Source organism: Cavia porcellus, unplaced genomic scaffold (assembly GCF_034190915.1).
Source record: "Cavia porcellus strain 051 isolate PalLab524CR breed Dunkin Hartley unplaced genomic scaffold, mCavPor4.1 scaffold_18, whole genome shotgun sequence".
In the NCBI taxonomy this organism is placed as follows: domain Eukaryota; kingdom Metazoa; phylum Chordata; class Mammalia; order Rodentia; family Caviidae; genus Cavia; species Cavia porcellus.
In genome coordinates this window covers 53784754-53794344 of record NW_026947501.1, presented here as the reverse complement: position 1 = coordinate 53794344, position 9591 = coordinate 53784754, and positions in this window count along the sequence as shown.

Sequence of the window (9591 nt, the reverse complement as noted above, 5' to 3'; positions counted from 1 at the left end):
GGTGTTCGGAGCAGTGGGTGTGTCCCGGAATTAATGGGGCAGTGCTGGGCCAGAGAAGGGGAGCAGATTTCCCCACAGGGGACCAGATTTCTTGGGGTTTTTTTGTTTTGTTTTGTTTTTTGTTTTATTGAAAGTGAGCCTTGCTGTGTAGTTTAGGCTGGTTCTAAACTCACTATGTAGCCCAGGCTGGCCTTGAACTCTCAGCAATCCTTCCTCAGCCTCCTAAGTGCTGGGATTACAGGTGTGTGCCACCACACCTGGTTAGGGGAGCAGATTTCTACCGAAAAGCCAGGAATTGGTGTCAGGGGCTCTTGGGAATCACTGAAGAGGCTGTGCCAGAAGCCCCAGAGGTTCTACCCAAGTCCTGATGCTCAGCCTTGCCTGGGGGACTTCAGCCCTCGGCATCGGGATGCAAGGGCTCGCAGTGGCCCCTGCCTCCTTCACAGCTTCTGCCCTGGCACCTCTCCTGGTTGGCCAGGTACAGATAGACCTGGGCAGTGTCCACAACCTGACATACGAGCAAAAGTCTATGAGCTACATTCCCAGCCCACTGCCCTTTTGAGGCTGAGTCTCGCTTGTACTTTACTGGCCTTGAACTCGAGACCCTCCTACCTCAGCCCGAGGGCTAGGATGAATGCCACCGCACACAGCCTCAGCCCATCTTTTTAAAAGGAAGGCCTGATACAATGTCCACTATTATAGTCTGTCTGTGCTGCTATAACAACATCTTAGAGTGCGTAATTGATGGTCACTCACAGGCCTGGGGGTTCCAAAGTCCAAAATCAAGGCCCTAGCAGAGTGGGTGTGGGAAGGACTCGTACCATCCAGCTGTGTCCTGTCACAGCACAAAGGAGCACACAGCTTCCTCAGACTCCAGAAAGCTGTGCCACTTAAAGCCATCTCGGTACAAGATTGCCACATGTGAATCCTGGGGGACAGGAACATGCAGACAACTGCACCCACCTGACTGCTGGGGGTAGTTGCTTCCAGACAGTAGGGTGGGGAGAGGGAGACAGGAAGACCTATCTGTGTTCTATCTTTACCATTTGAATTATTTTACCAGGAAAGAAATCGAGTGACCTTAGTCCTCAGTGCCCAGTGACCTTAGGCCCCTTAACTACCCAAGGGTCGATACTGGGAATTGGACTCAGGACCTTTGCACTGAGCCAGATCTTTTCTTAGACAGTGTTTCACCAAGTCATTCAGTTGCCCACGTGGTGTTCAAGCTTGTGATCCTCCTGCCTCAGCTTCCCAGAGTCCTAGGACTATACCATGCCCAACATGGGATTTTTAAGTGTCTAAATCTTCAGCAGAAAACAGAAAGCTGAGGTGGCCTCTGCACCTCTCATATGTTCCTGCTCTCTTTCCCTTTGAAATGTGATTTTTCTACTTCTGCATTTCCATGGTGGAAAGCAAATAGACTGGGTTTATGTCTTGGGAGCCAAGCCCACCAGAAAGGTTCTTATTCTGAAGTCCCAGGTAAGGACTCACCAGCCAGCTTGGTGTACTCTCAGGACAGGATCGGCTATGCTGTAGTAAGGAACATCCCCTAAACGTGTCAGTGGTTTCAAAGTGTATTTCTTGCACATGCAACACGGTTCTTCCAAATCCACAGGAGAGCTCTGTGCACCACTATCTCAGTGACTTGGTGGAGGGGGACTTCATCTCAACAAATGTGTCCAGAACCTCAGAGACAGCCAGGTGAGGTGGTGCACGCCTGTAATCCTAGCGCTCGGGAAGCTGAGGCAGGAGGATCATTGCGAGTTTGAGACCAGCCTGGGTTACAAAGTGAGCTCAAGGCCAGCCTGATAGTGGGACCCTGTGTCAAAAAGCCAAAAAAAAAAAAAAAAAAAAAAAAAAAACCAAGAGAATCTCAGAGACAAGCAAAGAGAACCATGGTGGCCACGCATAGGTTCCTAGCTTCTGCCGCAAAGTGACATTCCATGGTACTTCTGCCCAGGTTTCAGAGTGTCCCTGGCCAGCGTGGGTACTTTCTGCAGGGATAACAGAAATCAAAACTGAGACAACAGCATGAACTGGCGGTAAAGAAAAACCAATGGGAAGGACAGCTTGAGGACTGGGGAGTGGCACTGCTCAATGGGGGGTTTGGGCTGGCCCCTGACAGAGGAAAGACGCCAGGCTTGGTTAGGTCGCTAAGGCAGTCTGGGTCTAGCTGGTTACTGTCTCAGTTCTGGCGATGTAACTCTCTACAGCGGAGGGACAATCTGTTTCCCCGGAGACAAGTGAGGCCCTGAAGCAGGGCTGTCTCAGCTGGGAGGACTCTCTGCTGGAGTCAAAGGTGGCTGCAGGTTTAAAGCAACCAATGGAGACTTTGGGCACCTATTCCAGGGGGTAAAAGCTGGCAGCCAAATGTCCCTGTTGATGGCTCATCTTGCTATCCTGTCTCAGGGGGATGAGACAGACCTGGTAAACTGAATGCTACAAAGCTCGAAAGACTAGTGTAGACAAACACTCCTTAAATGCCTCACCCCTCCTCCATAGCTCCACAGAGCTGGGCTGGGTGATACAGGAGACAGATGCTAAGTGGAGGCAGGGATGCCCAGCTCTGTCCTGTTTTAGTTGCCCGCTGGACATCTGAAGGCCCAAGCAAAGTTACAGACTTTTAGCAAAATCAGCTCTTAGGTCCCAGACCATCTCAAAGAAAACATGAGTCATGCTTTTAATGAGTTACACATTAAGAGTCCAGGGACTGGTTTGTCCTTTGTCCCTCTGTGATGATCACAACAACTTTCTTTTCTTGCCTAGCTTATTCTTGGAGGCACCAACTATGGTGAAGAACCCCAGGAAGGAACAATGAGCCAGGCTGGCGAGGTTGACAGGATTGTCACCATCCTCTGTATGAGCAGCAGGTCTTGCGTTGGGGTTTCAAAGTACATCTGGCCTTCTGGTGGTCCCAGTCCCAAAAGCATGTCACATGGCCACACCTGAGTTGAAGTGGATGGAGAAGGCAGTTCCCACCATGACCCGAGATGAGACAAGACAGTGCGTTTCTGAACTCCGGGTGTCCTCGTGAAATGCTACCAACAGCACCACCCCAGTTCCCCTTCACCCCGCCTGTCATTGCAGCACTGTGAACAGAGGTCTTGTGAGGGAAGAGGTAGAGATTCCTTGTCAGTGATCTGTTGCTGACCCAGTGCTTGTTAGCTACCTTCTTTTCTCCATGGGGGAAGAATCATCAAAGCAGAGAGCCAGGACTCCCCAGCTTCCTGTATGTCCCAGGGTTGCCATACCTGCCTCCTGGGACTCAGAGGCAGCCTCTCTGCTGATACAACCCAGCACCCAGTTTGGGAGGGGAAGGCCGGGTGGAATGAGGTAGATGCACCTTTGGTACACTCTGCCTGGGCTCCAGAACAGGAGCCACAGCTGCTGTCTGTCCTGGTGGCTCTCCCTGGCCTCATCCGATGCAGGAGCACAGCTTCTACAAGGTGTGGATTCGGGGCCCAGGAGCCCGGGTCCAAGCTCTGGCTTTGTCCCCATGGTCAGCCCCAAGACCTGGGTGGGTCAGCAGGCCTTCAGAGCCCCATGCTGGTGGCTCTAACAGTGGATGTCACAGCTCTTGGTGTGAGGCTGTGATACACGTGCAGACAAACATGAAGAGGATCTGTGGGCTGTGGTGAGCTTCAGCCCTAGCCCGCCTGGCTGTTGCCTCTGCAGACCTGAAGCAGCCGCCTGACAGTTCTGGAGAGCACTCTGAGATGTCAGACAGAGCAATTTCCTTTCCCTCACATGCCTGCCTGTCCTGGAAAATCGCACAACCCACGCACCCCCTCCCCATGCGCGCCTCCCGGCTCCCACAGCCATTGTCTCCCTTGTCAGTCAGTCAGCAACACAGCGGAGTGGGGGCGCTGCAGAGACCGACACTGGCACCCCCAGCAGGAGGGACCCCAGCTCTTGGTGAGCTCAGGAACTGGGCCCTCGGCCACACTCAGCCCACCCTGCAGAAGCCAGGGGTCCCCAGAACCTTTTGTCTGTACAGGTCTGGAAAGCAGACGAGCCAGGTAGGGAAGTCCAGAGAGAGCTGCTGGAGGGACAGCTGAGTGACCTGGGAGACACCAACTGCTCCCTCCCTCCCTGCAGCCCTGCTCCACAGACGCCCCTGCTCTACGGCCTGTGCTGGGGAACTTCCGGTACAGTGAGGCTGGGGCTCAGCCTGCCCTTAGAAACAGTGGGCCCTTCTCTCCTCGCTCTACTGCACCGAGGTCCCCAGAAAACCCGGGCGCTCTCTGAGCACACCCACATCCTAGCCTACCAGTCCATCCATCTCCCTAGGACCAGGCCAGAGGCCTTCCCCTGCCCTCCAGTGGGAGCCCGATCCTCCAGCAGGGGGCGATGTGGACCCCTCTCCCAACGTTCAAGCCCTCCGGTCCGGAGCTGACAATGGAAACTGCCATTCAGGGTGCAGAGGAAGAGTAGCTCAGAGGCAGAGTCAGGCAGGTCTCCAATCCACTGTCTGCAGTGATAAAGACCCTTCGTTCTGAGACCAGTTTCTGGGGCTGTTTCGCCCCAGCAGAGCTGCCCACATAGAGTCACAAGAAAGGAATACGGATGTAAACTGACATCTTGGCGACTGGGAGTACAACCTTCGCTGGAGGGGGTTACCTAGAGCCCACCTAGAAGGGGCGGGCCTGGGAAGAATGCGTCCTGGCCCCACCCCCAGCTCCGCCCATCTGTTCCTCCCAACCAGCCTCTGCCCTAGCACAGCAGGCCCCACCAGCCAGGCAGGAGCCTGGAGGGCAGCAGGGGGTACTCCAGGCCCAGAAGGGAAGGGACTGCTGTGGGGGCTCGCCCAGATATAACCCCTTGAAACACAGGGCTGGCTGGGGTCTGAAAGTTGAGCGGGCCCCATCCCATGAGGGGGCCATAAATATGCCATGCTCTTTGACCCCATAATCCCACTGTTTGGAATTCCTCCCAGAGATATAATTGCAAAGGGAAAAATAGCTATACGTGCTTAGCTGTTTATAGAAACATTATTTATAAGAGCAAAACAGTGGGACCAGCCAGGCCCCCGGCGCCCTGTGGGAAGGGGTGCGGATGTGCCCATAGGCAGCACGTCTAAGATAATACTAGGCAAGGGCAAAGTGGGGGAATTCCTCAAGCAGCGATGGGAACGGACAGGAGGCCACGGACTGCACAAGGTGACTCGGGTGATGGTGACCAAGCGCCCTCTGGGCCACACTGCTGCCAGAGCAAGGTCCTCATTAGCAGAGCAGTTCCCGTCCTCCTGAGAGCCCATCCACAGCAGATGGACGGGTCAGCAACACGAGAGGAAGTTCTCACTGACCCACTGTAAGGCAGGCAATGGGCGAGCACCAGTGCTCTATGCTCCCACTGCCCCTGACTTCGCATCCTGCCTGGCTGGTGGTCACCAAGGTGCAGCCCAGCAGAGACCCTGGGCTCCCAAGGCAGGAGCTGAGCCCAGGAGGAAAGGCAAGGGCAGGTGAAACAAGGATGGTGACCACGCCATGCAGAAGGGTCTGTTCCTCTGCTTTGGGGAAGGCTGTGAATGCTTGGGGTTTGTGGGGAACAGGCGGCCCCTCAGATGTGAGCTTCGTTTTCCTCTAACCTGGCAGGTGGGGTCTCAGGCATGATTGGGCCTGAGTGGCACCCACATGACCAGGTCTGCAGGAGGAGACGTCCGAGGGGACCTCCAGGGAAGGTGGAGGGAGGAGTGGAGGGAGAGGCAGGGTGGCCAGTCCTGCTGGCTCCCTGAACCCACCGTGCATGTGTGCAAGAGGAAGCGTCTGCTCCCAGCCAGAGCTTCGCAGGAGGCCCTTGCCACGGCCCCAGAACTGCTGGGAGCTCCCTGGGGTGGCAAAGTGAGGCAGGGGCTTGCAGGAGGCCCCAGTCCCGGGTCCAGAGTGATGCTGCTGGGTACGAGGAGGCCTTTCTGCCCCCGCTGCCCGCCCAGGCAGCTGAGAGACTGGAGCTCCGGGCCGTGGGAGGCAGCAGGCAAACGGGAAGCGTCAGCAAGCTAAACATGCTATTAGCAGCAATGGAGAAGTGCCGATCAGCACACAGCCACCAGGAGCTTCCCAGGTCTGCACCCTCCCGCACTGGCACCTGGGAGTGCGCCTGGAGGAGGGGGCCGGCATCTAGTGACAGGGGCCAGTAGGGAGGCCACCCTGGCATCCTCACGGGGTTGGGAAGGAGGATGCCAGGGGGCCTGGGAGAGGTCTGGGCTCAAAGCCCTTTACAAAAGGGGTCTCTGCCGCAATTCTTCCACACTAAATCCTGCCTTCAGGGACTTGCTGCTTCGGTCACACAGCATGCTGTGGGGCTCAGAGTCCAGCTGCAAACAGGTGTCAGTGTCCACAGCTGGAGCCAGGAGGGAGCTCTCAGAATGTCCAGACCCTGTGCAGTGAAGTGGGATCGGGCACAGGAAAGTGAGGTGACCCACCGCTGGCCACAGAGCAGACACCAGGTGCACTGTGTGGAATAGCAATGCCAGGACTCAGGTCCCCAGCTGGGGGCCAAGGTTCGAATCCTGCTGGGCACTGAAGAGCCACACCAGCAGCAGCCTCTGGGGGACCCTAGGACAGAGGGAGAGAGGCCCTAGCACTTTCCACAGTGCTTTGAACCGAGTCTCCTCCCAGGCTGCTGCTGCCCAGAGCCAGGGAGAAGGATGGGGAGGTGCGTGGCGCTGCCCACCTGAGCACCCACCTCGTGCACGCAGGGACTGGGGGCGAGGCGTGGATGAACACTCTATGTGGGAGGGACTGGAGGGTGAGGTGACTCACAGGACGGTGGAGGACAGGATCTGTCTCCAAGCCTCCCTGGCTAAGTGGAAAGGAGGGCTCCATGCCTCAGGGACAGGTAGGGAGGGTGACTAGGGGCGGAGCTCAGCCCTGGAGGCCACTAGTGTGTGCACCTAGAGCTGTGCACCCATGTTACGCGCCTTGATCCTGCCATGGTGAGAGGGGACCATTCACCCTGGACTCCCAGGCGGCTGGCTGGATGGCCCTGGAGACCTTCAGCAGACCATGTCGATCCTCTGGCATCACTTCCAGGTTTGCAGAGGAGGAGCAGAGACCCTGGCTCCCATAGCCCAACTGATCGTTCTGCCACTGTGGGTGGTGCAGCTCACAGCAGGGTCTTGTGCAAGCTCGATGAGTGGCCTGGAGGGCTACTGCAGGTGCCCCACCTGCCCAACACCCACTCGTGGCCCCACAAGCAGTAAATAAGGAGCCCTGCCCCTGACCCTCTCACTACCCAGCACCCTCCACCCATACCGGTGCAGGGCTCCTGACGGTAGCTGCCTGACTCAGCCTCACCAGTGCTCAGCATGCTATAGCCCTGGTGGGACACAGAGCGAACAGTGCAGCTTAGATGAGGGATCTGATACCCCTAAAGAGACCCCCATCTGATGAAGTAGGAAGATACAGCTCCACTCTGTCCTGTGTCTCCATAACGCTCAGCCCATCCCTGCAGCCCTCTCCCAGCCTGACACCCAGGCCACCCACCACCAGGTCTCCCCCACCTTGACTGTTGCCCCCCCCGCCCCATGTTGGTTCAGGCCACTGTCACCTTCATCTGCCATCATCTGGCAGTCAGCTCCCTTGAGGTAGAAATCCAGCCACAGGAAATAAGGAAAGGGATCATGCTTTTACCTCTCCCCAGCCATACAGCTGTCTGCCCACCCATCTCTCTACTCACCCATCTACTTACCCATTCCTCCATCTCTCCATCCATCCTTCTATCTCTCCATCCACCCATCTCTCCATCCTTTCATCTACCCATCTCTCCATCCATCATCTATTTATCTATCCCTTCATCCATTATCCATCCATCTCTCCATCCATTCATCCACCTACCCATCTCTTCATCCATCATCCATCCATCTCCATCCATTTATCAGCCATCTCTCCATCCACCCATCTCTGCAGCCATTCACCTGTCCATCCGTCAGTCTCACCCAGAGTGCTTGCTACCGTCATCCCATGCATGTGGGTCTCCCGCTGGGCAGGACTGCTGCTGGGTCATTCTGCTGCTGGGTCAACACAAAGCTTCTGTTTCATATGTAGTTGTTGAAGGTTGGCTGGCTCCAGCAATGGATTCTCCACCTGGAGACCGGGAGCCCAGGCCTCATCTGCAGCTGAATGATCCAGGCCAAATCCCTGGGCAATCAGAGGTGGCGCCCCAAGCCCACAGAAGGCATGACCTTCCCATGGCTGCTGAGTCAGGAAGGGGCAGGGCCAGGCTCCAGAGCAGGGTTCTTCTCCCAGGCTGATTGATATTCTTCTCACCAGTGACAGTGCTGGGGTCTGGACAGGAGACGAGTCCAAGGCCACTGGCCTGGACGATGATCCTGCAGCTGGCATGGTGGTGTCGGCTGCAGGCCACCCTCAGCTCTGGTCTTGCCTCCATTGGGCTTGTTGCCTTGGGCAGGTCCTTAGCCCTCTGTTGGCCACCTCTGGCCTACAGAATTAGAAATGAGCACTTTACCAGTGCCCGCTACTCAGCCATGAGTGGACAGGGCTGAATGGCCACAGGGAGCCACCCCAAAGGTAGCCCAGGGCTTCGGTCTTCTACCTCTGACACAGGAAGTCTCCTGTGGGCCTTGGCAGGTCCCCTGGGTGATGGGGTGACTGCTTGGCCGTGCCCCAGCAGAGAAGGGGCGCGTCGATGTTGGTCTGTGGTCACAGCCAAGCAAGGTGGCACTCTGCTGGTCTCACTTCCGTCTGCAGGGAGCATCCCTGAGGGAGGTGGTCTCTGCAGTGGACAGAGCCCCAAGCCCAGCATTCCCTGGCAGCATGGAGGGTCATGTCTCTTCCCGCAATGGAAACCTGGGAGCTGTGTGGGCCTCAGGTGCCCTGTCTGCGCAGTGGGCACCCTAAGAGTCCAGCAAGTGATTCTGTGAGAATCCTGCAAGCTCTCTGTGTGGCAAGATGCCAGCTCCACTCTGCTCCTCCAGGATATTGCTCAGCGTTGCTGGCTGCAGCGGGTGAGCCCAGGGAAGGAAAGCAGGGTCCTGAGACCTTGCTCCTGCCTCATTGCCCGACCATGGGTTAGAGATAGGTGAGGATGTGTTGTCCAGTGCTCTGGCAGCTGTCTTGTGACCACAAAGAGACAAATCCTAGCAGGAAGTCATTCTTTTTTTTCCCTTGCAGCATTAGCTGCAAGATCTTTGCACTGAGCTACATCTCTAGACCTTTGTTTTGTTTTTCACTTTGAGATAGGGGCTCACTAATTTGCTAAATGACTCCTGCCTCAGCCTCCTAGAGGTATGCACTACCAGGCCCAGCTGAGGGATCATTCTTTTTTTTTTTTTTTTGTACCAGGGATTAAATTCATGACCTCGCACTTGCCAAGCAGGCGCTTATGCTGCTGAGCTAATCCTTGGCAAGAAATCATTCTTGATCATACTGTTGAGCTGCTAGGTAAACCAGCCCTGGCAACGGCCTGACTCTGTTTGTTACATAACATAATAAAACATTTCATTTATGTGTTTATAAAACAATTAGTTGTGCCATTTGTTACCTTCAGTCGAAAGCATCCTGACTAATATAAAAACTGAGCATTCTTCAGACGCCTTCTTTTCCATGATGCTTTCCTATGCATCTCTGGGTG